General features: G+C 36.7%; 1 non-coding gene across 1 annotated transcript; it reads right to left on the bottom strand.

Moving 5' to 3' along the window:
• Positions 1-1,298: 1,298 nt before the first annotated feature.
• Positions 1,299-1,406, bottom strand: LOC112794026 (small nucleolar RNA R71). The gene has a single exon (XR_003198708.1). It is a non-coding gene; the product is annotated as a small nucleolar RNA R71 (small nucleolar RNA).
• Positions 1,407-15,240: the final 13,834 nt, after the last annotated feature.

Raw genomic sequence — 15,240 nt, 5'->3', positions numbered from 1 at the left:
CCAGTGAAGAAGACAGACTGGCGTTTAAACGCCAGCCAGGGTGCCTGGCTGGGCGTTTAACACCCAAAAGGGTAGAGTTTTGGGCGTTAAACGCCAGAATGTGCACCATTCTGGGCGTTTAACGCCAGGATGGCACAAGAGGGAAGATTTTGTTTCAATTCAGATTTTTTTTTCAAGTTTTCAAAATTTTTCAAAATCAAATCTTTCTCAAATCAAATCTTTTCAATCAAATCTTTTTCAAAATCAATTTCTTTCCATTTTCAAAGATACTTGCTATCAATTAATGATTTGATTCAACATTTCAAGTATGTTGCCTTTTCTGTTGAGAAAGGTTTAATGTTTGAATCATATCTTTTCTTGATAGCCAAGTCATTAATTTTCAAAATCAGATCTTTTTAAAATGTTTTTCAAATCATATCTTCTCAATCACATCTTTTTAAAACCAATCATATCTTCTTAACCACATCTTCTTCAAAATAGTTTTCAATCAAATCTTTTTTATTTCTAATTTCAAATTCATTTTCAAAAATGTTTTCAAAATCCTTTACTTAATTTTCGAATACTACTTCCCTTCTTCTCACATCCTTCTATTTATGGACTAACACTATTCTTAATGCAAAATTCGAACTCCATCTTCTTTGATAAGTTTGAATTTTCTACTTCTGCCTTCTATTTTTCTTTTCCTCTGACACCTCAAGGAATTTCTATACTGTGACATAGAGGATTCCACAATTTCTTGTTCTCTTCTCTTTCTTATGAGCAGGAGCAAAGACAAAAGCATTCTTGTTGAGGCTGACCCTGAATCTGAAAGGACCTTGAAGCGAAAATTAAGAGAAGCTAAGGCATAATTCTCTGTAGAGGACCTAACAGAAATCTTCAAAGAAGAAAAACCCATGGCAGTCGAAAACAACAACAATGCCAACAATGCAAGGAAGGTGCTGGGTGACTTTACTGCACCTACTCCCGACTTCTATGGGAGAAGCATCTCTATCCCTGCCATTGGAGCAAACAACTTTGAGCTTAAGCCTCAATTAGTTTCTCTAATGCAACAGAATTGCAAGTTCCATGGACTTCCATTGGAAGATCCTCATCAGTTCTTAGCTGAGTTCTTGCAAATCTGTGACACTGTCAAGACTAATGGGGTTAACCCTGAGGTCTACAGACTTATGCTATTCCCTTTTGCTGTAAGAGACAGAGCTAGGACATGGTTGGATTCACAACCTAAAGAAAGCCTGAACTCTTGGGAAAAGCTAGTCAATGCCTTCTTGGCAAAGTTCTTTCCACCTCAAAAATTGAGTAAGCTTAGAGTGGAAGTCCAAACCTTTAGACAGAAGGAAGGAGAATCCCTCTATGAAGCTTGGGAAAGATACAAACAATTAATCAGAAAGTGTCCCTCTGATATGCTTTCTGAATGGAGCATCATAGGTATTTTCTATGATGGTCTGTCAGAACTGTCCAAGATGTCTTTGGATAGCTCTGCTGGAGGATCTCTTCATCTGAAGAAGACGCCTACAGAAGCTCAAGAGCTGATTGAAATGGTTGCAAATAACCAATTCATGTACACTTCTGAAAGGAATCCTGTGAACAATGGGACTAATCAGAAGAAAGGAGTTCTTGAGATTGACACCCTGAATGCCATATTGGCTCAGAACAAAATATTGACTCAACAAGTCAATATGATTTCTCAAAGTCTGTCTGGAATGCAAAATGCACCAGGTAGTACTAAGGAAGCTTCATCTGATGAAGAAGCTTATGATCCTGAGAACCCTTCAATGGAAGAGGTGAATTACATGGGAGAACCCTATAGAAACACCTATAATCCTTCATGGAGAAATCATCCAAATCTCTCATGGAAGGATCAACAAAGACCTCAACAAGGTTTCAACAATAGTAATGGTGGAAGAAACAGGTTTAGCAATGGCAAGCCTTTTCCATCATCTTCTCAGCAACAGACTGAGAGTTCTAAGCAGAACACCTCTGACTTAGCAACCATGGTCTCTGATCTAATCAAAACCACTCAAAGTTTCATGACTGAAACAAGGTCCTCCATTAGAAACTTGGAGGCACAAGTGGGTCAGCTGAGCAAGAAAATTACTGAACTCCCTCCTAGTACTCTTCCAAGCAATACAGAAGAAAATCCAAAAGGAGAGTGCAAAGCCATCAACATGACCGAATTTGGAGAGGAGGAAGAGGCAGTGAACGCCACTGAGGAAGACCTCAATGGACGTCCACTGGCCTCCAATGAGTTCCCCAATGAGGAACCATGGGAATCTGAGGCTCAAAATGAGACCATAGAGATTCCATTGGACTTACTTCTGCCATTCATGAGCTCTGATGAGTATTCTTCCTCTGAAGAGGATGAGTATGTCACTGAAGAGCAAGTTGCTAAATACCTTGGAGCAATCATGAAGCTGAATGACAAGTTATTTGGTAATGAGACTTGGGAGGATGAACCCCCTTTGCTCACCAAAGAATTAGATGACTTGTCTAGGCAGAAACTACCTCTAAAGAGACAGGATCCTGGGAAGTTTTCAATACCTTGTACCATAGGCACCATGACCTTCAAGAAGGCCTTGTGTGACCTAGGGTCAAGTGTAAACCTCATGCCTCTCTCTGTAATGGAGAAGCTAGGGATCTTTGAGGTGCAAGCTGCAAAAATCTCACTAGAGATGGCAGACAACTCAAGAAAACAAGCTTATGGACTTGTAGAGGATGTTCTGGTAAAGGTTGAAGACCATTACATCCCTGCTGATTTCATAGTCCTTGAGACTGGGAAATGCATGGATGAATCCATCATCCTTGGCAGACCCTTCCTAGCCACAGCAAAGGCTGTGATTGATGTTGATAGAGGAGAATTGATCATTCAAGTGAATGAAGAATCCTTTGTGTTTAAGGCTCAAGGATATCCCCCTGTCACCATGGAGAGGAAGCATGAAGAGCTTCTCTCAAAACAGAGCCAAACAGAGCCCCCACAGTCAAACTCTAAGTTTGGTGTTGGGATACCACAACCAAACTCTAAGTTTGGTGTTGAACCCCCACATTCAAACTCTAAGTTTGGTGTTGGGAGGTTCCAACATTGCTCTGAGCACCTGTGAGGCTCCATGAGAGTCCTCTGTCAAGCTACTGACATTAAAGAAGCGCTTGTTGGGAGGCAACCCAATGTTATATTTTATCTATTTTCTTTTGTTATTTTATGTTTTCTGTAGGTTGATGATCATGAGAAGTCACAAAATCAATTGAAAAAGCAAAAACAGAATGAAAAATAGAAAGAAAAACAGCACACCCTGGAGGAAGATCCTGCTGGCGTTTAAACGCCAGTAAGGCTAGCAGATGGGCGTTTAACGCCCAGTCTGGCACCATTCTGGGCGTTTAACGCCAGAAAGGGGCACCAGACTGGCGTTAAACGCCAGAAAAGAGCAAGCATTTGGCGTTAAACTCCAGAAATGGGCACCAGCCCGGCGTTTAACACCAGAATTGGCTCAAAACGCATTTTTGCATGACATTTGGTGCAGGGATGACTTTTCCTTGACACCTCAGGATCTGTGGACCCCACAGGATCCCCACCTACCCTACCACTCTCTCTCTTCTTCACCCATTCACCAATCACCTCAACACCTCTTCCCCAAAAACCCTTCACCTATCAAATCCCATCTTTCTCTTCACCACTCACATCTATCCTTCATAAAACACCACCTACCTCACCCTTCAAATTCAACCCACTTCTCCCCCTTTTTGGCCGAACACAAAGCCATTCCCTTCTTTCTCATTTCTTCTTCTTCTACTCTCTTCTTTCTTCTTTTGCTCGAAGACGAGCAAACCTTTTAAGTTTGGTGTGGTAAAAGCATTGCTTTTTGTTTTTCCATAACCATTTATGGCATCCAAGGCCGGAGAAACCTCTAGAAAGAGGAAAGGAAAGGCAAAAGCTTCTACCTCCGAGTCATGGGAGATGGAGAGATTCATCTCAAGGGTGCATCAAGACCACTTCTATGAAGTTGTGGCCTTGAAGAAGGTGATCCCCGAGGTCCCTTTTTCACTCAAAAAGAGTGAATATCCGGAGATCCGACATGAAATCCGAAGAAGAGGTTGGGAAGTTCTTACCAACCCCATTCAACAAGTCGGAATCTTAATGGTTCAAGAGTTCTATGCCAATGCATGGATCACCAAGAACCATGATCAAAGTGTGAACCCGGATCCAAAGAATTGGCTTACTATGGTTCGGGGGAAATACTTGGATTTTAGTCCGGAAAATGTAAGGTTGGCATTCAACTTGCCCATGATGCAAGGAGATGAACATCCTTACACTAGAAGGGTCAACTTTGATCAAAGGTTGGACCAAGTCCTCACAGTCATATGTGAAGAGGGCGCCCAATGGAAGAGAGATTCAAGAGGGAAGCCGGTTCAACTGAGAAGGCATGACCTCAAGCCTGTGGCTAGGGGATGGTTGGAGTTCATCCAACGCTCAATCATTCCCACTAGCAACCGGTCCGAAGTTACTATAGACCGGGCTATCATGATTCATAGCATCATGATTGGAGAAGAAGTAGAAGTTCATGAGGTTATAGCTCAAGAACTTTATAAGGTGGCGGACAAGTCCTCTACCTTGGCAAGGTTAGCCTTTCCTCATCTCATTTGTCACCTCTGCTATTCAGTTGGAGTTGACATAGAGGGAGACATCCCCATTGATGAGGACAAGCCCATCACTAAGAAGAGAATGGAGCAAACAAGAGACCCCTCTCATCATCAAATCCCTGAGATGCCTCAAGGGATGCACTTTCCTCCACAAAACTATTGGGAGCAACTAAACACCTCCCTAGGAGAATTGAGTTCCAACATGGGACAGCTAAGGGTGGAGCACCAAGAACACTCCGTCCTCCTCCATAAAATTAGAGAAGATCAAAGAATCATGAGAGAGGAGCAACAAAGACAAGGAAGAGACATTGAGGAGCTCAAGCACTCCATAGGATCTTCAAGAGGAAGAACAAGCCGCCATCACTAAGGTGGACCCGTTCTTTAATTTCCTTGTTCTTTATTTTCCTGTTTTTCGAATTTTAGTACTTATGTTTATCTATGTTTGTGTCTTGTGATCATTAATGTCTTAGTGTCTATGCCTTAAAGTTATGAATGTCCTATGAATCCATCACCTCTCTTAAATGAAAAAAAATGTGCTTAATTGAAAAAGAAAAGAATTGCATGAATTTTGAATTTTATAACAGTTTGATTATTTTGATGTGGTGGCAATACTTTTGTTTTCTGAATGTATGCTTAAACAGTGCATATGTCTTTTGAATTTGTGGTTCATGAATGTTGGCTCTTGAAAGAATGATGAAAAAGGAGACATGTTACTGAGGATCTAAAAAATCATAAAAATGATTCTTGAAGCAAGAAAAAGTAGTGAATACAAAAAAAAATCGAAAAAAAAGAGAAAGAGAAAAAGAAAGAGAAAAAGAAAGAAAAAGAAAGAAATAAAGTTGTGACCCAAGGCAAAAAGAGTGTGCTTAAGAACCCTGGACACCTCTAATTGGGGGCTCTAGCAAAGCTGAGTCACAATCTGAAAAGGTTCACCCAATTATGTGTCTGTGGCATGTATGTATCCGGTGGTAATACTGGAAGACAGAGTGCTTTGGGCCACGGCCAAGACTCAATAAATAACTGTGTTCAAGAATCATCATACTTAACTAGGAGAATCAATGACACTATCTGGATTCTGAGTTCCTAAAGAAGCCAATCGTTCTGAATTTCAAAGGATAGAGTGAGATGCCAAAACTGTTCAGAGGCAAAAAGCTAATAGCCCCGCTCATCTAATTAATACTGATCTTCATAGATGTTTTTGGAATTCATTGCATATTCTCTTCCTTTTATCTTATTTGATTTTCAGTTGCTTGGGGACAAGCAACAATTTAAGTTTGGTGTTGTGATGAGCGGATAATTTATACGCTTTTTGGCATTGTTTTTAGTATGTTTTTAGTATGATCTAGTTAGTTTTTAGTATATTTTTATTAGTTTTTAGTTAAAATTCACTTTTCTGAACTTTACTATGAGTTTGTGTGTTTTTCTGTGATTTCAGGTATTTTCTGGCTGAAATTGAGGGTCCTGAGCAAAAATCTGATTCAGAGACTGAAAAGGACTGCAGATGCTGTTGGATTCTGACCTCCCTGCACTCGAAGTGGATTTTCTGGAGCTACAGAAGCCCAATTTGCGCGCTCTCAACGGCATTGGAAGGTAGACATCCTGGGCTTTCCAGCAATGTATAATAGTCTATACTTTGCCTGAGATTTGATGGCCCAAACCGGCGTTCAAAGTCACCCTCAGAATTCCCAGCGTTAAACGCCGGAACTGGCACAAGGATGGGAGTTAAACGCCCAAACTGGCATAAAAGCTGGCGTTTAACTCCAAGAAGAGTCTCTACACGAAAATGCTTCAATGCTCAGCCCAAGCACACACCAAGTGGGCTCGGAAGTGGATTTTTATGTCATTTACTCATCTCTGTACACCCTAGGCTACTAGTTCTCTATATATAGGACCTTTTACTATTGTATTGATATATCTGGGTAGTTATCTTTGTTCTGATGCTATCTTAGATCATTGGGAGGCTGGCCATTCGGCCATGCCTAGACCATGTTCTTATGTATTTTCAACGGTGGAGTTTCTACACACCATAGATTAAGGTGTGGAGTTCTGCTGTACCTCGAGTATTAATGCAATTACTATTGTTCTTCTATTCAATTCCGCTTGTTCTTGTTCTAAGATACCACTTGTTCTTCAACTTGATAAATGTGATGATCCGTGACACTCATCATCATTCTCACCTATGAACGTGTGCCTGACAACCACCTCCGTTCTACCTTAGATTGGGTGGATATCTCTTGGATTCCTGATAAACGACGCATGGTTGATCGCCTGACAACTGAGCGCTCGCCTGACAACCGAGCCAGCCATTCCGTGAGATCAGAGTCTTCGTGGTATAGGCTAGAACTGATGGCGGCATTCAAGAGAATCCGGAAGGTCTAACCTTGTCTGTGGTATTCTGAGTAGGATTCAATGATTGAATGACTGTGACGAGCTTCAAACTCCTGAGGGCGGGGCATTAGTGACAGACGCAAAAGAATCACTGGATTCTATTCCGGCCTGATTGAGAACCGACAGATGGATAGTCGTGCCGTGACAGGGTGTGTTGAACATTTCCACTGAGAGGATGGGAGGTAGCCACTGACAACGGTGAAACCCTTGCATAAGCTTGCCATGGAAAGGAGTAAGAAGGATTGGATAAAGACAGTAGGAAAGCAGAGAGACGGAAGGGACCAAGCATCTTCATACGCTTATCTGAAATTCCCACCAATGAATTACATAAGTATCTCTATCTTTATCTTTATGTTTTATTCGTATATCACCCATATCTATTTGAGTTTGCCTGACTAAGATTTACAAGGTGACCATAGCTTGCTTCATACCAACAATCTCTGTGGGATCGACCCTTACTCGCGTAAGGTTTATTACTTGGACGACCCAGTACACTTGCTGGTTAGTTGTGCGAAGTTGTGTTTATGCCATGGTATTGAACACCAAGTTTTTGGATTCATTACCGGGGATTATTTGATTTGTGAAAAGTATTGATCACAATTTCGCATACCAGGAACTAACCACCATTTGAAGACATTATGCATCATAACTCAAAAGGGGCACAACAGAAGGAAGGACAAAGGAACTGCAAACCAATAGGTTGTATCTATACTTAACTCTTGCGGTTGAGAAATGCTTTGACTTATGTCTTGCTAAAAGTGTTCATCTAGTACAAGTAGAATCACTCTTTGCAATAAGTAAGCTAGTCTAAGTGTGTGCTTATGTGTTTACTTTCACTTAACTAAATGCATGCTCTGTCCCCTATATCTTTTTAATTCAATAAAAAAATGTTTAAAACATAAACTAAGATGGTTCATTGCTAGCTAGAAGTCAAATAATAGTAAGTGATGGCATGTATGTGTGATTGTGTGGTAGCTCACTTTTAGTGAATAAAATGACTAGACTGTTTTCCTTTTAAGTAGAAAGTAGCTCATTGTCTATGCATCTCAAAAATAAAAGTCCCTGGTTGAAAAAAAATAAGTAGAATGAGAAAAGCCAAAATGGCAGTAAGGAAAACAAAAGGGGAAGACAGAATAAAGCTAGACACCAATAGCTTGAACCTTAGAATATATGCCTGTGGTGTCTTTGTACTAGGATCTGCTTGGATTATTAAGTTCTTTGGAGTGCATCAACACTTGGTAACTTGGGTTAACTAACCCGGGATTATCAACTGAAAGTCCACTATCAAGAGCAACCTAACTACAAGGCATTTAGTAACCCAAAGAGGTGCTGGGCATCAATATTCTAAGAAGGAATGTGAGCCAAGTGTCTATAGTGAATAATGTGTCAAGCATAAATAAAGAAAAGAGCTTGTTACACATGACACTTAACTAAAGCTTATAAAAAAATAGTAACCAAGGACAAAGGAATAATGAGAGGTCATAGCAGTGTGTTGCTTGATGCTTGGAGGAGACTTTCTAGGCCTACATGTCAATAAGAAGTGAGTAGTTACATATCTGCATAAAACCTCATGAGCTACCAATAATACTCTGCTAGCATAAACATCCTCTTCTATTTCATTCTTTCTTCTCAATAAATTCAGTACTTGCTTGGGGACAAGAAAGCTTTAAGTTTGGTGTTGTGATGACAGGTCATCTTAGCCTAGTTTCACTAGTCTTTTTCTTTTGTTTTCAATAGATTTTATGCACTTTCTTGAGCCATAAGTAAGCCATTTGGGTAGAATTTCATGTTTCATTTGATTCAATCAACCATGGATAAATTGATGCATTTTCATGAAATTTTGTGCTATAATTGTCATATATTATGAAAGAGAAACAATCGCATGATTTGGAGCATAGCTTTGATGCTTTTGATTGATTGATGATAGGTGAAAAAGCTTTGAAGAAGGTTGAAGAAAAGAAGATGGCAAGGGCAAAAAAGGAGGACTCACATTTGAGCTAAAGAAGATTAAAGTGTTATTTTTGTCCCGATAGGGTAGAAAGGGAAAGCTATCTCTAAGCGATAGTACTTGGACAAGTAACATATGCTTCAATAAAGCCAAACATATTATCTAAATCCTTTAGTCAATAGGAGCCCCCCTCTTTGCGACCTCATCACTTCAAAGCACAAACCAATTTCTTTGTTCGTTCTGTTCCTCTGTGCATCTCTGTGATGGGTAAATCCCCATGAATAAGGGGCAACTTTCGTGTAGTTTGTGATTGGATGTAACTGTTAAGATTTTCTCTTGGATAAATCTTTCTCTTAATAGATCTCTTCTTGTTCCTCAATCTTCGGAGAATGCGGCGTTTGCCTCAAACTTAAGCTCAAACGTGAGGAAAAGCATAATTTCACCCAGGGAGGCCAAAAGCTTGCGCCAACATTTGCCTCAAACTTGAGGTCAAACGTTGGCTTGCAAAATTTAATCCAGGGAGGCCAAAAGCTTGCGCCAACGTTTGCCTCAAACTTGAGGTCAAACGTTGGCCACATCCCAGCAAGGAAAATCAACCCTGGAGCAAACAAAGTTTGAGCCAACGTTTGCCTCAAACTTGAGGTCAAACGTTGGCGCCATATTAGCAAGGAAGAACACTCTGTTTGAAGCCTTGTATAAGCCAACGTTTGCGCCGACGTTTGTCTCAAACGTTGGGCCAAATGTTAGCCAAAAGAAATGAATGGGAAGAGCCACGTTTGAGCTCACGTTTGACCTCAAACGTTGAGCCAAACATGGATAGCAGAACAAAAGGGCAATCTGCTAAAAAAAGTTTGAGTCAAAGTTTGCCTCAAACTTAAATGGTTCATGGCCCGGCTCACAAGTGGGTTTCTTCCCAACACTAAGAGCAATCAATAGAGGCTATTGTCACCCAATTTCATCATGAGAAAGGGCCCAATTCAAGGCTTGAAGATCATTTGAAGAGAGTGTATAAATAGCTTAGAATTTAAGTTTTCTAGAGAGCTTTCCTTTTAGTTTTGCTGGGTAGTTTTGGAGAGCTTTTGGTTTTGAGTTATTTTGAAGTTCTGAGTCTTGGGGAAGGAGAATTGAATTCTCTTCCTCTTAGTTTTCTTGTTTTAAATTTCATTTACACTTGTCTTGAATATTGGGTTGAAGAATTGAGGAAATTCTGTCTCAATCTCATCTTGAGATCTCTCTGTCTCACTTTAATGCAACTTTTGGAAATCGAATTTGGATTTGCTTCTTCTTCTGTTTGATCGTTAATTTCTCTTCAATTGTTTTCTGAATTTGGATCTAGGAAGGCATTGAGATCTAGACTTGGTTATCTAGTCTCTTGACCCTTGAGATATGAGATTTTCTTTCTGTTCACCTGCTAAGGCTTCTTCAAGCCAATTTACATTTTCTGTTTGAGATTTACTGCAATTAATTTCATCTTTTACTTCCTTCATTGAAATTTATTTTTCTTTGTTTAATTTTTGCAATCCCACATCCCTAACCCATTTAAAATTCAAGCAATTTACATTTCTTGCACTCTAAGCTTCTGCAATTTACATTTCTTGCGTTCTAAGTTTCTGCCATTTAATTACTTGTTCTTTAAGATTCAGCACTTTTACTTTATGTTCCCTTTAATTTACAGCAATTCATCCCTCTCCCTTTAAATTTCATGCAATTTAGCTTCTATCAATCACAAATCACACAACTCAACTCTTGTTTGCTTGACTAAATCAACTACTAAGCTAAAATTGCTCAATCCTTCAATCCCTGTGGGATCGACCTCATCCCCGTGAGTTTTATTACTTGATGCGACCCGGTGCACTTGCCAGTGAGTTTTGTGTCGGACCGTTTTCCACACATCAGTCATCTTTCTTCACCCTTATCTGATGGTGGTGCACGAAATTGTGATCATCAACAATGGCACCAAAAACTTGGTAGCGCTCTCAAACGTGAATCACACTTTGCCACAACTTCGCACAACTAACCAGCAAGTGCACTGGGTCGTGCAAGTAATAAACGTTACGTGAGTAAGGGTGTTGGTATGAAGCAAGCTATGGTCATCTTGTAAATCTCAGTTAGGTGGATTCAAATGGTTATAAAGGTTTCGAAAAAAATAATAAATAAAGCATAAAATAAAGATAGAGATACTTTTGTAATTCATTGATGAGACTTTCAGATAAGTGTATGGAGATGCTTGTCCCTTCTGAATCTCTACTTTCCTACTGCTTTCATCCAATCCTTCATACACCTTTCCATGGCAAGCTGTATGTAGGGCATCACTGTTGTCAATGGCTACTTCCCATCCTCTCAGTGAAAATGCTCCAAATGCTCTTGTCATAGCACGGCTAATCATCTGTCGGTTCTCGATCATGTCGGAATAGAATCCATTGATTCTTTTGCGTCTGTCATTACGCCCAACAATCGTGAGTTTGAAGCTCGTCACAGTCATTCAATTCCTGAATCCTACTCAGAATACCACAGACAAGGTTTAGACTTTCCGGATTCTCAAGAATGGCCGCCAAGGTTCTAGCTTATACCACGAAGATCCTGATTAAGGAATCCAAGAGATACTCGCTCATTCTAAGGTAGAACGGAAGTGGTTGTCAGTCATGAGTTCATAGGTGACAATGATGATGAGTGTCACAGATCATCACATTCATCAGGTTGAAGTGCAGCGAATATCTTAGAATAAGAGTAAGATTGAATCGAATAGAAGAACAATAGCAATTGCATTAATACTCGAGGTATAGCAGAGCTCCACACCTTAATCTATGGTGTGTAGAAACTCCACCGTTGAAAATACATAAGAACAAGGTCTAGGCATGGTCGAGAGGCCAGCCCCCAAAACGTGATCAAAAGATTCAAAGATCTCAAGATCTGATCTAAGAACTAGACGTCCAAAGATGAAAATACAATAGTAAAAGGTCCTACTTATAGAGAACTAGTAGCTAGGGTTTACAGAAATGAGTAAATGACATAAAAATCCACTTCCGGGCCCACTTGGTGTGTGCTTGGGCTGAGCATTGAAGCATTTTCGTGTAGAGACTCTTCTTGGAGTTAAACGCCAGCTTTTGTGCTAGTTTGGGCGTTTAACTCCCATTCTTGTGCCAGTTCCAGCGTTTTATGCCAGAATTCTTGAGCTGACTTGGAACGCCTGTTTGGGCCATCAAATCTCGGGCAAAGTATGAATTATTATACATTGCTGGAAAGCCCAGGATGTCTATTTTCCAACGCAGTTGAGAGCGCGCCAATTGGGCTTCTGTAGCTCCAGAAAATCCACTTCGAGTGCAGGGAGGTCAGAATCCAACAGCATCTGCAGTCCTTTTCAGCCTCTGAATCAGATTTTTGCTCATGTCCCTCAATTTCAGCCAGAAAATACCTGAAATCATAGAAAAATATACAAACTCATAGTAAAGTCTAGAAAGGTAAATTTTAACTAAAAACTAATAAATATATAATAAAAACTAACTAAAACATACTAAAAACATACTAAAAACAATGCCAAAAAGCGTATAAATTATCCGCTCATCATCGGTTAATTAATCGCGGTTCTTAAAATAAAGAGTTTGAAAATTGAAATTTGGAAGATTTTCTGGATTTGGATTTTGAAATGTATTTGGTAGTATGAAGTTTCGATTTGGAATTTGAGAGTTTGAGGTTTGAGATTGTTGGGTATTTGGAGTTTGAGAAAAGTTTTGTAAATAATTGAAAAAAGAGTTGAGTTGGTTTGGATCCATTTTTTCGAACAAAATATAATATCAGCAGAACTTTGATTTTGTAAATTTGGAAGAAGATGAAGAAGAGTAGAAGAAAGTGTGAGAATAGAAGTGTGTGTAAGTAGTATATATAGAGAAATAAAATATTAATTTATTAATAATAACGGTAACATAATAATGACTACTTTTCAACGGCTAATTTTGCAATGGCTAATTTTTTAATGTGGTTAGCATTTTAAATTTTAAAAATAAAAATAAACAATCTAAATAAAAATTATTTTGTAAGATATAAAAATTAAATTTATTGTTTTATGTAAACAAATTTAATTAATTATAATTTAATATAACAACATAAATAATGTTTAAAATTAATTTAATATAATTATTTATATTAATTATGATTTAAAAAATTAATATCCATTATTAATATAAATTATTACTTAAATAGAAGAATAATTATTTAATATAATTAATTATTATAATTATCAAATAACTTAAATATAATTTAATTATTTAAATAATTATTTTTATTCTTTTTATTAGTCACATGTCAAAAATTTGTTGAAAGAGCCAAGTCCCTCTTTAGAGGGACTCACTTTCTTGATCGAAGAGAAGGAACTCCTTCTTATTTCACTCTAATGCATGATTCCTTTCTTTTCTTGACACATATAGTAATAGGAATTCTAAAATTTAACCATTGGAGTTGCTCTTAGGCACTTACATTATGTCTAAAATATGGTGGATACTCTTATAAAGATTTTATAATTGTCTTTATGTAAAGATGTATCTTTTTTACCATTAGATGATGAATTATAAGGTTTGATTTGATAATTATAAAAGTGTTATCTTTTTTTAAAGTGTAGCAAAATAAACAAAGTACATTTTTAATACAAGACTCTTAATAAAAATATATTTTTAACATTTTTATTTGAGCAAGTGTCCTAAAATATTTGTGGCTTTTATGTAGTGTGGCAGGATTACTCATTCAAGGAAATAGCATCAGATTCCAAAGAATGTACATGTTCTATTATTTATCCTATTAGAGTATTAGGCCAAATATTGATCTATTTATAAAATTTATTGTTATATATCTATTAATATTAATAATTGGTACTTCTAACATAAAAAATTACTTGTACATAAAAATTCATTATACAATATATAAAAATATTTTTTTCTGCTTTCTAGAGACTAAATAATTTTATTATTTTTTTATCCCATATTAATATATTCTGTTTAAAAATATAAATGTTATAATGTTTGTTTATTTAAATAAATGTTATTACACAATTACTATTATAAAAATTGTTTATATTGTAATCATACAAAGAACAATTATCCAATGAGGAACATTTAGTTATATTATTAAATTCCTAGTATATGGTCAGTATTGCATACAAATCTTGTACTTAATCTATTTTATTATATTTATGTATAGTTTTTTAACAAAAATATTAATATATATTTATTAAAAGACTTAATTTGCTTAGAATACAAAAGGATTATGTAATTAATTTGTTTTATTATATTAATGTTTAATCTAGTTATTACACCCTATTGTATGGCCCACGCTTTGGACGTTTTACATGTTGATTCTGTAATATGTTTAAATGGTGATTTGTTATGCTTTTTAGTTTATATGGGCAGCTTAATTAGTTGAAATAGAGTAAGCTTTTTAATCATTTATTCACTAATTTCAAACATTGAATGTTGCATACAAAATTCTCATTATACATAAATTTATCTATTACCGTTGATTGTACTTTGAAAATTTCTCAATGTTCCCTAAAATTTGCAATATACTTTCTCTTTCACACGGGCTATTTAATGCTTTGAATTTATTCTATTATTTCATACACCATTTTTATTATATACAAATAAATAGTGTTGTTGTTTGACATTCATATTTGCATTTCTACAATTTTTTTACTAACTTTCACTTTAATATGGCATAGTTCAATTACTATTTTATCTTTAGTGGATAACTGCAAAATATAAAATATAATTCTGTGTATAATTTCTAATATGAATCGTATTTATTTTAATTAAATGTGCTGCTAATGTTTTTAATTAATTTTTACTTTCCTAGTTTTTTTCTAAGAAGGTGAAATAGAAATTTAAAATAAAAAAATCAATTCCAATTTGATTTGTACTTAAAAGTTGAAATAAATAATCTCTTTTAAAAATAAGATTGCTATTATAGAACTATTTTATTTTATAACTTGTATTATTGAAAGAGTTTTTATAAGTTATTTTATATAAAGAACATATTATTAACGTTTAAATAATGAAAAGAGTTTAATTTTTATGTATAGTGTGATTTTACATAGATGTGCAACCACAATCGTTTTTTTGGATAATCATTCATATGATCAATTTAAATGGTAGTTATTTTTACTAATACAATAGATACACGTATAAAACGATTTTATACTGATAATACATCAAAATTAAATTCTAAAAAAATGAATTATAAATTTATCAATATTAACGGAGTTCATATAAACTATTTTAAATTTGTGTTCA

Source organism: Arachis hypogaea, chromosome 3, assembly GCF_003086295.3.
Source record: "Arachis hypogaea cultivar Tifrunner chromosome 3, arahy.Tifrunner.gnm2.J5K5, whole genome shotgun sequence".
In the NCBI taxonomy this organism is placed as follows: Eukaryota; Viridiplantae; Streptophyta; class Magnoliopsida; order Fabales; family Fabaceae; genus Arachis; species Arachis hypogaea.
Note: the sequence above shows the minus strand (reverse complement) of the source record. Positions and strands in the feature narration are given on the sequence as shown.